Genomic DNA, 19,566 nt, shown 5'->3' on the forward strand with positions numbered 1-19,566 from the left:
AAAGGAGAGAGGAAAAATTATCTTAATTTACTACCTTGTTTGTTTAAGAAACTTTTATGCAGAACCTATTGAGGAGCAGGATCTGTGCTGAGTGTCAGAGGTCCTCTGATGAAGACAAGACGTGTTCATAGTCTAGTGAAGGAGAGTGGCACAGACCCAGGTTACAGCACTGCCAGTACCATACCCAAAAAGCGTTACCAAAAGAATGTAAACCATAGGAAATGGGCCTGCTCATGTGTTTGAAGCACAGAGAGAAAGATCACTTGCAAAATAGTGAGTATTCACAATATTTTATTACTACTCTGCAAGGCTTGTTTGGAAGCTGAGCAACTTTAGCCTAGGGGAAGGAGTAGACCAAGAATACAGCTGCTTGGGTCATCAGAGGTCCTGAGGAGATCCCTTGAGCCCTTCAGCAGTTGCCCAAGGGAGTCAACACTTTATCCTTAAGTGTCTTGGTCTTTGAATTCAAACTTTTATGGCACTGTGAGTGCCTTGTCAGTTAGCTTTGATTTCACTCATTTTTGTTCACTCTGATTCCAGTGGCTAAAGGAATATCTTGAAACTACCAGGGTAAGAAATACCAATGTTTGTTAGCTGCCTTTAAGAATACATGGAATGGGCTTCCGAGGTGGCACAGTGGTTAAGAATCCGCCTGCCAATGCAGGGGGCAAAGGTTCAATCCCTGCTCCAGGAAGATCCCACATGCCGCGGAGCAGCTAAGCCCGTGCACCACAACTATTGAGCCTACGCACTAGAGCCTGTGAACTATTGAGCCCATGTGCTGCAACTACTGAAGCCCATGTGCCTAGAGCCCATGCTCCGCAACAAGAGAAGCCACAGCAATGAGGAGCTCACGCATCACAACAAAGAGTAGCCCCCACTCACTGCAACTAAAAGAAAGCCCATGCACAGCAAAAAAGACCCAACACAGCCAATAAAATAAATTAAAAAAAAAAGAGTTGGTTAATCAAAGTAACTTTATAAAAAAAAAAAAATACATGGAATTTCAGGTACACAGAGGGAAAAGCAAATGAAGAGGAAGCAAGAGGACAGCCAAGGAGAGAGGCCCAGAACAGATCCTTCCCTTATGGTCCTCAGGAAAAATCAAAGTTTCCAACACCTTGATCTTGAACTTCTAGCCTTCAGAACTGAAAAGGATTGTAGCTAAAGAAAGAGGGCAAAACAAAGAGACAGCAGAAATCTGACCACAGCTTGTGAACATGCAAAAAAAAAAAAAACCCAAACTGAATCTGCAGGCCAGAGAAAGATCATAAACGAGACCTTTAGCCCCACTCTTGGGGAAGCAGAAGGGAAGTTTGTCAGCGCCTAACCTTCTGCATTGCATAATCAAGAGAAGACACAGAAGCTTAAGAATTCTGCCATAAGAGAGCAAGAAGTGTGGTGCAGACTTATCCATAGCCAATCTGAGGGCGTGTCAGAATCTTTAGCAGGGATGACTAAAGTTACTTCTGCCCTGAAGGAGTTAGTAAAGACTAGAGGAAGTGACTGCTAATTTAAATACAAAGACAACAAAGCAAAACTTTAAGAAAACATGACACTACCCAAGGATTATGATAATCTTCCACTAACAGATCCCAAAGACATGGAGATCTGTGACATACCTGATAAAGAATTAAAAACTGTTTCAAGAAAGCTTAGTGAGCTACAAGAATACATAGACAATCTGATGAAATCAAGAAGATACATGAATAAAATGAGCAGCTAAACAAAGAGAAATCATAAATTCTGAAGTAGAAAAATACAATGAATGAAATGAAAAATATAATAGCAACAATATCAGAATGTGTTAATCAGAAGAAAGAATCTGTGAGGCAGAAGATGGGAATTTTGAGATTATTCATTCAGAGGAAAACAAAAAAGAATGAAAAAATAATGAAAGCCTACGTGATCTATGGGAGACAATCAAAAGAAACAGTTTGCAAGTTATTGATGCTCCAGAGGGAGAAAGGGGCAGAAAGCTTAAAGAAATAATGGCTAACTTCCCAAATCTGAGGGAGATTTTGGATATCCAAGTTCATAGGTCACCAAACTCAAAGAGATCTTCAAGACATGCTATAATGTAAAAGACAAAGAGAATCTTAAAATCAGCAAGAGAAAAGAAGCTCCATACTGTTATTAGCAGATTTCTCAGCAAAAACCCTACAGGCCAGGAGAGAGTGCAGTGATATATTCAAAGTGCTGAGAGAAAACTGCCAACCAAGAATACTCTGTCTGGCAAAGTTTTCCATCAGAAATGAAGGAAAGAGAAAGATTTTTCCCACACAAACTAAAGCTGAGAGAGTTCATTAGCACTAGATCTGCCTTCCAAGAAGTGCTTCTAAGCACAGTCTCAAAAGGATATTTGACAAGTGGATTCTAGAGCTCTATTAGAAAATACATGAAAATGTTAAAAGCATGTATGTCCTTAACCCAACAATTCCACAGTAAGTACACACACATACTATCACACACTTATTCATCACATGTACATTATACACACATGCAAAGATGTATGTCTTTGCACTGCAACATTGTAGTAAAAATAGAGTGAAAGCAACCTTAAAATTCATTAGCAAGGAACTAGTTAAATAACATACTTACATGTTAAAACTATATAGCCTATTTAAAAATAAAGTAGACCTGTACATCTTGCTGTAGAATCTACATCTTGTAGAACAATCTCCAAAATCTATTGTTAAGTAAAAAGCATGTTTCAGGACAGTGTTTGAAGTCAGTTTCTATTTGATTTTAAAAAAGGGAAGGTATGTGTATGTACCTGTACACATACTTCTGTAGTCACAGAACATCTCTGGTAAGCTACATGAGACACTGGTAAGAGTGGTGACATTGAAGGACTAGGAGTCAGACACTCATTTTCACTCCATACTATTTTTATTTGACTTTATGCACATATGGTCTTCAAAATTTTCTTACATTTTTGAGTCCATGTTTGTTTTACTCAGTAAGAGTGTTAGCAGAATTCTAGGTTTAATCACTGCATTTTGAAATTTAAATTTCATATTAAAAAATGAAATAAAATGGTATAAAGTCTCCTTCCCACCTGTGGCTCCCATTTCTGTTCTCCCCCACAAGAGATAACTACTATGTTCAGTTTCTTATAAAACTTACTAGTTTGTGCATATACAGGCAAACACAAACATACATATATATATCTATATTTACATATTATATATATTTATCTCATCCATTTTTAACAAAGATAGATTACTATTGTATAAACAGTTTTGCATGTGTTGCTATTTCCACTTAGTTACATAACTTAGAACCAAAATCGCAAGCCAAAAGTAATCAATAAATAAACTAGACTTTTTAAAAGTAAATACTCTTGGAGGAGACAAGATGGCAGAGTTGAAGGACTCACAAAACCACCAAAATCACAACTAACTGGTGAACAACCATTGACAAAACAGACTGAAACCTACCAAAAGATGTTTTACATCCAAAGACGACGACGAAGCTGCAATGAGATGGTAGAAGGGGTGCTTCTGGTGATAATAATCATATCCCATACCTGCCAGGTGGGTGACACATACACTGGAAAATAATTACATCACAAGGGCTTTCCCACAGGATTGAGAGTTCTGAGCCCCAGCCTGGGGGTCCGGGATCAGGAGGAGAAGCCCCCAGAGCATTTGGCTTTGAAGGCCAGCAGGGCTCCAGTGTAGGAGCTCCACAGGACTGAGAGAAACAGACTCCATTCTTGGAGGGCACATATAAGGTTTCACAAGCACTGGGAACCAGGGCAAAGCAGTGACTCCATAGGAGCCTGGGCCAGGCCTACCTGCAGGTCTTGTAGGGTCTCCTGGGGAGGCAGGAATCAGCGGTGGCTCACAGTGGGGTTAAGGACACTGGTGATGGGGGCCCCTGGGAGTATTTATCAGTGTGAGTTCTCCCAGAGGTTGCCATTTTGGCACCAAGACCTGGCCCCTCCCAACAGTCTGTAGGCTTCAGTTCTGGGATGCCTCAGGCCAAACAATGAACAGAGTGGGAACACAGCCCCACCATAGCAGACAGGCTGCCCAAAGTCCTGAGTCCACAGCCACCTCTAAACACACCCCTGACATGGCCCTGCCCACCAGAGGTACAAGACCCAGCTCGGCCTACCAGTCCCTTCCACCAGGAAGCCTGCACAAGCCCCTGGAACAACCTCACCCACCAGGGGATAGACACCAGAAGCAAGGGGAACTACACACCTGCAGCCTGAGATGGAGATCACAAAATTAGACAAAATGAGATGGTAAAGAAATATGGTTCAGATGAAGCAACAAGGTAAAACCCCAGAAACAACTAAGTGCAGATAGGCAATCTGCCTGAATAAGAATTTAGAGTAATGATAGTAAACATGATCCAAGATCACAGAAAAAGAATGCAAGTACAGACTGAGAAGATACAAGAAATGTTTAATAAAGAGCTGGAAGATTTCAAGAACAGATGAACAATACAATGACTGAAATGAAAAATACACCAGAAGGAATCAATAGCAAAATAAATGAGGCAGAAGAATGAATAAGTGAGCTGGAAGACAGATTGGTGGAAATCACTGCTACAGAACAGAATAAATTTAAAAAAAGATGAAAGGACAGTCTAAGAGACCATTTGGGCAACATTAAACACACCAACATTCGCATTACAGTGGTCCCAGAAAGAGAAGAGAGAGAGGACCTGAGAAAATATCCAAAGAGGTAATAGCCAAAAACGCCTAAAAAGGGAAAAGAAACAAGTCCAGGAAGTGCAGAGTCCTGTGCAAGGACAAACCCAAGGAGGCACACACCAAGACACATATTAATCAAAATGATAAAAATTAATGACAGAAAATATTAAAAGCAACAAGGGAACAGAAACAAAAATATACCAGGGAATCCCCATATGGTTATCAGCTTATTTTTCAGCAGAAACTCTGCTGGCCAGAAGGGAGTGGCATGATATACTCAAAGTGATGAAAGGGAAGAAACTACAACCAAGAATACTCTACCCAGCAAGGCTCTCATTCAGATTCCACAGAGAAATCAAAAGCTTTACAGGCAAGCAAAAGCTAAGAAAACTCAGCACCACCAAACCAGCTTTACAACAAATGCTAAAGGAACTTCTCTAGGCAGAAAAGGCCACAACTAGAAACAAGAAAATTATAAATGGGAAAGCTCACCAGTAAAGGTAAACATACATATTTGTCCACACACAAATATGATATCAAACCAGCATTTGTAAGTAGAGGAGAATAAAAATGCAGGATATTGGAAATGTATTTGAAATTAAAAGACCAGCAACTTAGAACAAACTTAAAACAAAGAAGTTCTTTGTTTTAAGTTGCTGCTACATCAACAGCTCATTGTAACAGTAAACCAAAAACCAACAATAGATACACACACAAAAAAAGAAAAATCTAAACACAACACTAAAGGTAGTCATCAAATCATAAGAGAAAAAAAGAGCAAAAGAGAAAGGGAAGAAAAAAGACCTACAAAAACAAATCCAAGACAATTAACAAAATTGCAGTAAAAACATTTATAATTACCTAAATGTAAGTAGATTAAATCCTTCAACCAAAAGACATAGACTGGCTGAATGGATATACACACTTCAGGTCTAGGGACACATAAAGATGAAAGTGAGGGGATGGAAAAGAGTATTCCATGCAAATTGAAATCAAAAGAAAGCTGGAGTAGCAATACTCATATCAGACAAAATAGACTTAAAAAAAAAAGACTGTTACAAGAGACAAAGAAGGACACTATATAATGATCAAGGAATCAATCCAAGAAGAAGATATAACAATTGTAAATATATATGCAGGCAACATAGGAGGACCGCAATATGTAAGGCAAATGTTAACAGACATAAAAGGAAAAAATTGACAGTAACACAATAATAGTGGGGACTTTAACACCCCACTTATATCAATGGACAGATCATCCAGACAGAAAATCCATAAGGTAAAAGGGCCTTATATTTAAGGCCTCACATTAGACCAGAAGTATGTAATTGATATTTAAAGGACATTCCATCTGAAAACAGCAGAATACACATTCTTTTCAAGTGCACACAGAGCACTCTCCAGGATCGATCATATGCTGGGGCCAGAAAGCAAGCCTTGGTAAATTTAAGAAAATTAAAATCATATCAAGCATCTTTTCTGACCACAATACTATGAGATTAGAAATCAAATACAAGGAAAAAAACTGTAAAAAACACAAACATGTGGTGGCTGAACAATATGCTGCTAAACCAATGGATCACCGAAGAAATCAAAGAATAAATCAAAAAACACCTAGAGACAAATGAAAATGAAAGGATGGAAATCCAAAACTTATGGGATGCAACAAAAGCAGTTCTAAGAGGGAAATTTATAGCAATATAATCTTACCTCAGGAAACAAGAAATTATCAAACAACAGAACCTTACACGTAAAGCAACTAGAGAAAGAGGAACAAACAAAGCCCAAAGTTAGTAGAAGGAAAGAAATCATAAACATCAATGCAGAAATAAATGAAATAAAGATGAAGAAAACAATAGAAAAGATCAATGAAACTAAAAGCTGGTTCTTTGAAAAGACAAATAAAATTGATAAATCTTTAGCCAGACTCATCAAGAAAAAAAAGGAGAGGGGTCAAATCAATAAAATTAGAAATGAAAAAGAAGAAAATACAATGAACAGCACAGAAATACAAAGGATCATAAGAGACTACTACAAGTAACTATATGCCAATAAAATGGACAACCTAGAAGAAATGGACAAATTCTTAGGAAGGTACAACTTTCCAAGACTGAACCAGGAAGAAATAGAAAATATGAACAGACAAATTGCAAGTAATGAAATTGAAACTGTGATTTTAAAATTTTCAACAAACAGAAGTCCAGGACCAGATGGATTCACAGGTGAATTCTATCAAACATTTAGATAAGAGTTAACATCTATCCTTTTGAAACTATTACAAAAAATTTCAGAGGAAAGAACACTCCCAAACTCATTCTATGAGGCCACCATCACCCTGATACCAAAACCAAACAAAAATAAACCACAAAAAAAGAAAATCACAGGCCAATATCACTGATGAATTTAGACGCAAAAATTCTCAACAAAATATGAGGAAAACAAATCCAACAATACATTAAGAGGATCATACAATATGATCAACTAGGATTTATCCCAGGGATGCAAGTATTTTTAATATCTGCAAATCAATCAGTGTATTACACCACATCAACAAATTGAAGAATAAAAAACATATGATCACCTCAAAAGATGCAGAACAGCTTTAGACACAATTCAACACCAATTTATGATAAAACACTCTCCAGAGAGTGGGCATAGAGGGAATCTACCTCAACATAATAAAGACCATATATGACAAACCCACAGCTAATTTCATACCCAGTGGTGAAAAGCTGAAAGCATTTCCTCTAAGATCAGGAAAAAGACAATGAAGTCCACTCTCACCACTTTTATTCAACATAGTTTTGGAAATCCTAGTCACAGCAATCAGAGAAGAAAAAGAAATAAAAGGAAACCAAATTGGCAAAGTAGAAAAACTGTCACTGTTTGTAGATTACATGCTACTATACGTATAAAATCCTAAAGATGCTACCAGAAAACTACTAGAGCTCATCAATGAATTCTATAAGGTGGCAGGATAAAAAAATTAACACAAGGAAATCTCTTTAATTTCTATACACTAACAATGAGAGATCAGAAAGAGAAATTAAGGAAACAATCCCATTTACCATCACATTGAAAAGAATAAAATACCTAGGAATAAACCTACCTAATGCAAAAGACCTGTACTCAAAACTATAGGACACTGATGAAAGAAATCAAAGGTGGCACAAACAGATGGAAGGATATATCATGTTCTTGGATTGGAAGAATCAATATTGTCAAAATGACTATACTATCCAAGGTAATCTATAGATTCAATGCAATCCCTATCAAATTACCAATAACATTTTTCTCAGAACTAGAACAAAATTTTTTTTAATTATGTGGAAACATAAAAGACCACAAATAGCCAAAACAATCCTGAGAAAGAAAAATGGAGCTGGAGGAATCAGGCTCCCTGACTTCAGACTATACTACAATGCTACAGTAATCAAAATAGTATGGTACTGGCACAAAAATAGAAATATACATCAATGGGAGAGGATAGACAGCCCAGAAATAAACCCACACACCTATGATCAATTAATCTAAGACAAAGGAGGCAAGACTATACAATGGAGAAAAGACAGTCTCTTCAACAAATGGTGCTGGGAAACTGGACAGCTATATGAATGAATGAAAAGGATGAAATTAGAACTTTCTCTAACACCATACACAAAAATAAACTCAAAATGGATTAAAGAACTAAATGTAAGACCTGATACTATAAAATGCTTAGAGGAAAACATAGGCAGAAGACTCTTTGACTTAAATCACAGCAAGATCTTTTTTGACCCACCTACTAGAGTAATGGAAATATAAACAAAAATAAACAAACTGGACCTAATTAAACTTAAAAGCTTTTACACATCAAAGGAAACCATAAACAAAACAAAAAGACAATCCTCAGAATGGGAGAAAATATTTGCTAATGATGCGACTGTCAAGGGATTAATCTCCAAAATTTACAAACAGCTCATGCAGCTCAAAAAAACAAAAAACAAAAAACAAAAAACAAAAAAACACCCAATCAAAAAATGGGCAGAAGACCTAAACAGACATTTTTCCAAAGAGGACATACAGATGGCCAAGAGGCACATGAAAAGATGCTCAACATCATTAATTATTAGAGAAATGCAAATCAAAACTAAAATGAGATATCACCTCACACCAGTCAGAATGGCCATCACCAAAAGGTCTACAAACAATAAATGCTGGAGAGAGTGTGGAGAAAAGGCAACCCTCTACACTGTTGATGGGAATGTAAACTGGTACAATCACTATGGAGATCAATATGAAGATTCCTTAAAAAGCTAAAAATTGAGTTTCCATATGATCCAGCAATCCCATTACTGGGCATATATCCTGAGAAAACCATAATTCAAAAAGATGCATGCACCCAAATGTTCACTGCAGCACTATTTACAATAGCCAAGACATGGAAGCAACCTAAATGTCCATTGACAGAGGAATGGATAAAAAACATGTGGTACATATATACAATGGAATATTACTCAGCCATTAAAAAGAATGAAATAATGCCATTTGCAGCAACATGGATGGATACAGAGATTAGCATACTAAGTGAAGTAAGTCAGAGAAAGACAAATATCATATGATATTCCTTATATGTGGAATCTAAAAAGATGATACAAATGACTTTATTTACAAAACAGAAACAGACTCACAGCCTTAGAAAACAAACCTATGGTTACCAAAGGGGAAAGGTGGAGGGGAGGGATAAATTAGGAGTTTTAGGGATTAACATATATACATTACTATACATAAAATAATCACCAAGGACCTACTGTATAGCACAGGGAATGCTACTCAATATTCTATAATAACCTATATGGAAAAAGAATATGAAAAAGAATGGATATATGAATATGTATAACTGAATCACTCTGCTGTACACCTGTAACTAACACAACATTGCAAATCAACTATACCCCAATATAAAATAAAAAATTTTAAATCTCTAAAATAAGGAAACCACCATAATTAATACGAAAAGGTGATTAGAAAAATAAATACTTTTGTTCATAAAAGGATATCATCAAAAAACTGAACATATGACCCACAGAGTGGAAGAAAATTTTAAAATCACATCTGATAAGGGATATGTAACCAGAATATATAAAGAACTCAAAATTCAATAATATAAGTGCTGAAAGGAGTTCTTCATGCTGAAATGAAAGGATGTTAATTAGTAACATACTGGTAAAAGTAAACATATAGCCAAATTTAGAGTATTCTAATGGTGTAATATGGTGGTATGTTAATCACAAAACCCTAGTATAAGGGTTAAAGGACAAGAGTATTAAAATAACTAGAGCTACAATAATTTGTTAATAAATACACAACATAAAAAGAGGTAAATTGTGACATCAAAAATCTAAAAGTGGAAGGAGTTAAAGAATAGAAGTTTTGTATGCAGTTGAAGTTATCAGCATAAGTAGACTTTTATAACTGTAAGATGTTTTATGTAAACCTCATGATAACCACAAAGCAAAAACCTACAGTAGATTCACAAAAGAGAAAGAGAAGGGAATCAAACCATACCAAAGAAAATCATCAATTCACAAAGGAAGGGACTAAGAGAGGGAGAAAGGAACAAAGAAATAACAAAGCAGCTAGAAAACAATAAGATGGCATTAATAAATTCTTACCTATCAATAATGACTCAAAATGTAAGTAAATTCTTGAAACAAAAGGCACAGTGTGGCTGGATGGGTAAAAAACAAGACCCAACCATATGCTGCCTACAAGAGACTCACTCCAGCTTCAAGGTCACACATAGGCTCAAAGTGAAGGGATGGAAAAAGATATTTCACATAAGTGGAAACCAAAGAGAGCAGGAATGACTATGCTTATATTAGACAAAATAGACTTGAAGCCAAAATTGTAGCAAGAGACAAAGACGGTCACTATGTAATGATAAAGAGGTCAATTCAAGAGAATATAACAATCCTATGTGTATGCAACATTGGAGCATCCAAATATATTAAGAAAATACTAATAGATCTGAACAGAGAAAGAGACAATACAATAATAGTTGGGGAATTCCAATATCCCACTTTCAACAATGGATAGGTCATCCAGACAGAAAATCAATAAGGAAATGTACTTGAACTATACTTTGGACAAAAATGACAAAATTTACCTAATACAAATACAGAAGATTCCATTGGAAAGCAGCAGAATACACATTCTTCTCAAGTGCATACAGAACATTCTCCAAGATAGAGTTTATATCACAAAGTCTTAGAAAATTTAAGAAGACTGAGATCATACCAAGTATCTTCTTTGATCAAAATGGTATGAACTCGAAATCAATAATGAGGGGAAAACTGGAAAATTCACAAATATGTGGAAATTAAACAACACACTCCTGAACAACCAATGGGTTAAAGAAGAAATCAAAACTTTAGCTAGACTAATAAAAAAAGAATCAAACTCAGACATGAAAAAGATATTACAACTGATACCACAAAAATACAAAGGGTGATATTAGACTACCATAAACCACCATACACCAACAAATTGGATAAACTATAAGAAATGGATAAATTCCTAGAAACACACAACCTACCAAAACTGAATAAGGAAGAAATGGAGAATCTAAACAGACCATTTCTAAGTAAGGAGATTGAATTAGTAATCAAAACTCTAACAAAGAAAAGCCTAGGACCAGATGGTTTCCCTGAAGAACTCTACCAAACATTTAAAGAAAAAATAATGCCACTCCTCCTCAAACTCTTCCATACAATTGAAGAAGGGTGAACATTCCCAAACTCATTCTATGAGGCCAACATTACAAAGAAAACTACAGGTCACTATTGTGATAAATACAAATGCAAAAACTCTCAAAAAATTATTAGCAAATGAAATTCAATAGCACATTGAAAGGATCATACCATGATCAAGTGGGATTTATCCCAGGGATGCAAGGATGGTTCAATATTCATGAATCAATCAATGTGATATACCATATTAACAAACTGACAAATGAAAATCATATGATTATCTCAATAGATGCAGAGAAAGCTTTTGACAAATTTCAACATCCCTTCATGATAAAAACTCTCAAATACAGGCTACAGAAGGTGGCGAAGTAGAGGGACGTGGAATGCATCCCTCTCCACAGATTCATTGGGAATGCACCAAAAGACGCAATAATTCTCACGGAGAACAAACTGAACACCAGCAGACAACCTCGGACACCAGAAAGGACTGCAAGGATCCCAACATAACCAGTAGGGAGGCATTAACAACGGTTCAAAGAGTGTGAAGTGGCTGAGCTGTGGCAGACAAGAGGGAGTGAGAAACACACAGAGGGTCTGCACCACAGCTGAGTGTTCCCAGACTGAGATGTCGATTCACAGCTGAACAGGGGGTCTGGGAGCAGGGGAACCAGAAAACTGGTTCAGGGTGAGAAACATTGTTGTCAGTGGAGAGATGGACCAAGAGGACAGGAGGGAAGAGGTCTGCAGCAAAAAGTGCCTGCCCTGGAGAGCTGTGGGTCCATGGTGGCAGCTGGATGCTCCTGGCTCATGGGTGGGGGGAGGAGCCGTGGACATAGTGTCCCTCTCTCAGTGCCTGTGATGGACAGAGGAAGGACCCCTGTGGGCCAACCTAAGGCACTCAGGGATAACAAAGGCCCCCAGGCGGGGCTGGCTTAGAGTGCCTGCAGCCGAGAGCAAAAAGCCCACAGAGAGGCCCAACTCTGAGACATTCTGTTTACACCTGAGCAACTGGCGTCCCTTTGCAACAGGCACCTCCACGCCCGACTGAAATGCCGTGACCCAGACAGGGCACCACTGCTCACTTACCCCCAGGGGAAGGAGCCACTATTGTACCCTCTCTCTCCCCACATGCCAGCGCTTACAGACAAACAATAAAGGAAGCTCTACTGGTCGCAGAATAATACAAAAAACCCAAGGTGGGTAGAAGGACACTTACAGCTGAGACCCCAAGGAAACAGATATATTAGTATTAATTCTATTGAATTGATCCATTCTGCGGTCAGTTCTAGTTTCTTTCTTTCTTTTTTTTTTTTTATTAATTACGATCTTAGTCCAAAGGGATCTATAAATTTTATAACATTTTTTCTTCTATTTTTATTTTTAGCCTTTTTATATATTTCTATTTCTAGGTAAGTTTTTCGTAGTGCTGACTATATATTGCTCCTACCATCTTTTCATCTCTAACTTTCATATATTTCTACTTCTTTTTATTTTCATATTTCCAGTCACACTACACTCTTCTGTTGCCCTGTCTTCTATCCTTTTTTAGTTTATTTTATCTTAATATACTTATAAGCAACATTATCAGTCTGCTCAGTCTCCTTGCTTTATTCTCCAAATGACACACTGCCTTGGTATTTATTATTAGGTTTTTGTCTTTATCTTACTTCTTAGTATAAGTGTCTAATTTCATTCTGAGAATCTTCAGTGTGTCTGGTGGTACTCCAGCTCTTTATTATATTTGATCCTAGCTTTCAGTACCTCCATGGATTTGTGTTTGTGTGTGTGTGGTGTTATTTGTTTGTTTGTTTTTGCTTTTGTTTCTGTTTTGTCTAGTCTTGCTTTTGAATTCCTGTTGGTTTTCTCTTTGAATGTCTGATAGCCTACTGGGGTTCTTCTGCCAGGTCTTTCTAGTGCGTTATGTTCAATTGGATTCAATATTTGTGTGTCTTATACATGTATGTGTTTCCTTGACTTAGTATTTGTTTGACTCAACACTCTGCCATTAGTCTGGGGCTTGGACAGTTTTCTTTAAACCCCTTTATTGCCAGGAAAAGCAACCCCAGAAGTTTGGACAACCATGAGGAAACAAAGAAACACCATGCAGGCAATGAAGCAGGAGAAAAACCCACAAGACCAAATAAATGAAGAGGAAATAGGAAAAATGCCTGAAAAAGAATTCAGAGTAATGATAGTAAAAATGATACAAAATCTCGATAACAAAATAGAGAAAGTACAAGAAACAGTTAATAAGGACTCAAAGGAACTAAAGAACAAACAAAGAGCAATGGACAACAAAATAACTGAAATTAAAAATACTTTAGATGGTATAAGCAGCAGAATGACTGAGGCAGAAGGACGAATAACTGAGTTGGAAGATAGAATGCGGGAAATAACTGCCACAGAGCAGGAAAGAGAAAAAAGAATAAAACGAATGGAAGACAGTCTCAGAGACCTTGGTGATAACATTAAGTGCACCAACATTTGAATCACAGGCATCCCAGAAGAAGAGGAAAAAAAGAAAGGGTCTGAGAAAATATTTGAAGAGCTTATAGTGGAAAACTTCCCCAACATGGGAAAGGAAATAATTAACCAAGTCCAAGAAGCACAGAGAGTCCCATACAAAATAAACCCAAGGAGAAATACACCAAGGCACATATTAATCAAACTAATGACAATTAAACACAAAGAAAAAATATTAAAAGCAGCAAGAGAAAAGCAACAAATAACATATAAGGGAAAACCCATAAGGATAACAGCTGACCTTTCCACACAAACCCTGAAGGTCAGAAGGGAATGGCAGGATACACTGAAAGTCCTGAAAGAGAGAAACCTACAGCCAAGAATACTCTACCCAGCAAGAATCTCATTCAAATTCAATGGAGAAATCAAAAGTTTTACAGACAAGCACAAGTTAAGAGAATTCAGCACCACCAAACCAGCCTTACAACAATTGCTAAAGGAAAGTCTCTAAGTAGGAAACACAGAGAAGGAAAACACCTACAAAAGCAAGCCCAAAACAATTAAGAAAATCATAATCGGAACACACATGTCAATAATCACCTTAAATGTAAATGGATTAAATGCTCCAACCAAAAGACACACACTGGCTGAATGGATACAAAAACAAGACCCTTCTATATGCTACCTACAAGAAACCCACTTCAGACCACAGGATACATATAGACTGAAAGCAAAGGGATGGAAAAAGATATTCCATGCAAACGGAAGTCAAAACAAAGCTGGAGTAGCACTAATCATATCAGACGAACTAGACTTTAAAGACTGTTACAAGAGACAAGGAAGGACACTACATAATGATCAAGGGATCCATCCAAGAAGAACATATGACAATGGTAAATATCTATGCACCCAACATAGGTGCTCCTCAGTACATAAGGCAAATGCTAACAGCCATAAAAGGGGACATCGACAGTAACACAATAACAGTGGGAGACTTGAACACCCCACTTACATCAATGGACAGATCATCCAAACAGAAAATAAAGAAGGACACACAAGCTTTAAATGACACATTAGACCATCTCGACTTCATTGATATTTATAGGACATTCCATCCAAAAATGATAGAATACACTTTGTTCTCAAGTGCACATGGAACATTTTCCAGTATAGATCACATCTTGTGTCACAAATCAAACTTCAGTAAATTCCAGAAAATTGAAATCATATCAAGCATCTTCTCTGACCACAATGCCATGAGACTAGATATCAATTACAGAAAAAAAAAACTGCAAAAAATACAAACACATGCAGGCTAAACAATACACTATTAAACAACCAAGTAATCATTAAAGAAATCAAAGAGGAAATCAAAAAATATCTAGAAACAAATGACAATGAAAACACATCAACCCAAAACCTATGGGATGTATCAAAAGCATTTCTAAGAGGGACATTTATAGCAATACAGTCCTACCTTAAAAAACAAGAAAAATATCAAATGAACAACCTAAGCTTACACCTAAAACAATTAGAGAAAGAACAAAGAAACCTCAAAGTGAGCAGAAGGAAAGAAATAAAGATCAGATCAGAAATAAATGAGAAAGAATGGAAGGAAACAATAGTAAAGATTAATGAAACTAAAAGCTGGTTCTTTGAGAAGATTAACAAAATTGATAAACCATTAGCCAGACTCATCAAGAAAAAAAGGGAGAAGATGCAAATCAACAGAATTGGAAATGAAAAAAGAGAAGTAACAATGGACACCACAGAAATACAAAAGATCATGAGAGACTACTACAAGCAACTAGATGCCAATAAATTGGATAACCTGGAAGAAATGGATAAATTCTTAGAAAAATACAATCTTCCAAGACTGAACCAGGAAGGAATAGAAACTATGAACAGACCAACCACAAGTATGGAAATTGATGCTGTGATTAAAAATCTCCCACCACACAAAAGCCCAGGGTTAGATGGATTCACAGGTGAATTCTATCAAACATTTAGAGAAGAGCTAACACCTATCCTTCTCAAACTCTTCCCAAATATAGCAGAAGGAGGAACACTCCCAAACTCATTCTATGAGGCCACCATCACCCTGATACCAAAACCAGGCAAAGATGTCACACAAAAAGAAAATTACAGACCAATATCACTGATGAATGTAGATGCAAAAATCCTCAACAAAATACTAGCAAACATAATCCAACAGCACATTAAAAAAATCATACACCATGATCAAGCAGGGTTTATCCCTGGAATGCAAGAATTCTTCAATATATGCAAATCAATCAATGTGATACATCATATCAACAAACTGAAGGATAAAAACCATATGATCATCTCAATAGATGCAGAAAAAGCTTTTGACAAAATTTAACATCCGTTTATGATAAAAGCTCTCCAGAAAATGGGCACAGAAGGAAATTACCTCAACATAATAAAAACCATATATGAAAAACCAAAAGCCAACATCATTCTAAATGGGGAAAAACTGAAAGAATTCCTTCTAAGGAGAGGAACAAGACAAGGGTGTCCACTCTCACTATTATTCAACATAGTTTTGGAAGTTTTAGCCACAGCAATCAGAGAAGAAATTGAAATAAAAGGAATCCAAGTTGGAAAAGAAGTAAAACTGTCACTCTTTGCAGATGACATGATATTATATATAGAAAACCCTAAAGACTCTACCAGAAAACTGCTAGTACTAATTGATGAATTTAGTAAAGTAGCAGGATACAAAATTAGTGTGCAGAAATCTCTTGCATTCCTATACACTAACAACGAAAGAGCGGAAAGAGAAATTAAGGAAACTCTCCCATTTACCATTGCAACAAAGAGAATAAAATACCTAGGAATAAACCTGCCTAAGGAGGCAAAAGATTTGCATACAGAAAACTTTTAGACACTGATGAAAGAAATCAAAGAAGACACAAACAGACGGAGGGACATACCATGTTCCTGGACTGCAAGAATCAACATTGTGAAAATGACTGTACTACCCAAAGCAATTTACAGATTCAATACAATCCCTATCAAATTACCAATGGCATTTTTCACAGAACTAGAACAAGAAATCTTACGATTTGTATGGAAATGCAAAAGACCCTGAATAGCCAAAGCAATCTTGAGAAGGAAAAATGGAATTGGTGGAATTAGGCTTCCTGACTTCAAACTATGCTGCAAGGCCACAGTGATCAAGACAGTTTGGTAGAGGAAGAATCAAGATGGCGGAGTAGGAGGATGTGCGCTCACTCCCTCTTGTAAGAGCACCAGAATTACAACTAACTGCTGAACAACCATTGACAGAAAGACACTGGAACTCACCAAAAAAAACCACCCCACATCCAGAGACAAAGGAGAAGCCGCAATGAGATGGTAGGAGGGGCACAATCATGTTAAAATCAAATGGCATAAATGCTGGGTGCGTGACTCACAAGCTGGAGAACACTTATACCCCAGAAGTCCTGTGGGTTCTGAGCCCCACATCAGGCTTCCTAACCTGGCAGTCCAGCAATGGGAGGAGGAATCCCCAGAGAATCAGACTCTGAAAGCCAGTGGGATTTGATTGCAGGGCCTCTACAGGACTTGGGAAAACGGAGACTCCACTCTTGGAGGGCACACAAAAAAGTGTGCTCACCAGGACCCGGGGGAAGGAGCAGTGACCCCATAGGAGACTGAACCAGACCTACCTGCTGGCATTGGAGGGTTGCCTGCAGAGGTGGGGGGCAGCTGTGGCTCACTGAGGAGACAGGGGCACTGGCAGCAGGGGTTCTGAGAAGTGCTCATTGGCGTGAGCCCTTCCAGAGTCCACCATTAGCTCCACCAAAGAGCCTGTAAGCTCCAGGGCTGGGTCACCTCAGGCCAAACGACTACCAGGGTGGGAACACAGCTCCACTCATTAGCAGACAAGCGGATTAAAGTGTCACTGAGCTCCACCCACCAAATCAGATTAAAGTTTTACTGAGCTCTGCCCACCCAGCCCAACCCACCATCAATCCCTCCCATCAGGAAGGACCCAGGAGCCTCCTAGACAGCTTCCTCCACAAGAGGGCAGACAGCACAATCAAGCAGTATCAGCACTATTTCATCTTGTGGAACTGAAAATCACAGCCACAGAAAGACAGAGAAAATGAAAAGGCAAAAGACTTTGTACCAGATGAAGGGACAAGATAAAACACCAGAAAAACAACTAAATGAAGAGGAGATAGGCACTCTTCTGGAAAAAGAATTCAGAATAATGATGGTGAAGATGATCCAGGATTTTGAAAAAAGGTTGGATGCAAAGATCGAATAGTTGCAAGAAAAGTTTACCAAAGAGCTAGAAGAATTAAAGAACAAACAGAGATATGCAACACAATAAGTGAAATGAAAAATACACTAGAAGGAACTAATAGCAGATTAACTGAGGCAGAAAGACGAATAAGTGACCTGGAAGACAGAATGGTGATCATCACTGACACAGAAAAGAATCAAGAAAAAAGAATGAGAAGAACTGAAGACAGCATAAGAGACCTCTGGGACAATGTTAAATGCACCAACATTTGCATTATAGGGGTCCCAGAAGGAGAAGAGAGAGAGAAAGGACCTGAGAAAATACTGGAAGAGATTATAGTTGAAAACTTCCCTAACATGGGAAAGGAAATAGCTCAAATCCAGGAAGCGCAGCGAGTCTCAGGCAGGACAAACCCAAGGAGAAACACGCCAAGACATATACTAGTCCAACTGACAAAAATTAAAGACAGAGAAAAGGAGTTTGTTTGCACCAGCACCCATACATAGGCGCGGACCGGCGTGTCCTTGGGCTGAGAAAGCGGGACGTTTGGCTTGCCAGCGGCCCCCACTTAGGCGTGCACCAGGAAAGAACAATTTGAAAATGGGTGATGTTGAGAAGGGCAAGAAGATTTTTGTTCAGAAGTGTGCCCAGTGCCATACTGTAGAAAAGGGAGGCAAGCACAAGACTGGGCCAAATCTCCATGGTCTTTTTGGGCGAAAGACGGGTCAGTCTCCTGGATTCTCTTACACAGATGCCAACAAGAACAAGGCATCACCTGGGGGGAGGAGATGCTGACGGAGTATTTGGAGAATCCCAAGAAGTACATCCCTGGAACAAAAATGATCTTTGCTGGCATTAAGAGGAAGGGAGAGAGGGCAGACTTGATAGCCTATCTCAAACAAGCTACTAATGAGTAATAGTTGGTCACTGCCTTATTTATTACGAGACAGATGTCTCATGACTTTTTATGTGTACCATATTTAAATTGATCTCATACACTAGACTTCAGATCATGGCTGATGTAATATTTCTGTCCTGATTTAAATAAGATTGGCTTGTGGCTAAATGAATATGGTCAGCTTTTTGAATTTTGGTAGCAATTCCAGTTCAATAAGTCACTGTTTTCCCCTTCTAAAGAGATGATTAAACTTGAATAAGAAATATTAAAAAAAAAAAAAGACAGAGAAAAGTTATTAAAAGCAACAAGGGAAAAATGACAAATAACATACAAGGGAACTCTCATCAGGTTAACAGCTGATTTCTTAGCAGAAACTCTACAAGCCAAAAGGGAGTGGCACGATATATTCAAAGTGATGACCGAGAAGAACCTACAACCAAGAATACTCTACACAGCAAGGATCTCATTCAGATTCGAGGGAGAAATCAAAAGCTTTACAGACAATCAACAGCTAAGAGAATTC

At 37.7% G+C, this 19,566-nt stretch overlaps 1 pseudogene; it reads left to right on the forward strand.

Moving 5' to 3' along the window:
• The first annotated feature begins 18,745 nt into the window (after nucleotides 1–18,745).
• LOC130852312 (cytochrome c-like) lies at nucleotides 18,746–19,062 on the forward strand (annotated as a pseudogene).
• Nucleotides 19,063–19,566: the final 504 nt, after the last annotated feature.

Source organism: Hippopotamus amphibius, chromosome 4 (genome assembly GCF_030028045.1).
Source record: "Hippopotamus amphibius kiboko isolate mHipAmp2 chromosome 4, mHipAmp2.hap2, whole genome shotgun sequence".
Taxonomy (NCBI): domain Eukaryota; kingdom Metazoa; phylum Chordata; class Mammalia; order Artiodactyla; family Hippopotamidae; genus Hippopotamus; species Hippopotamus amphibius.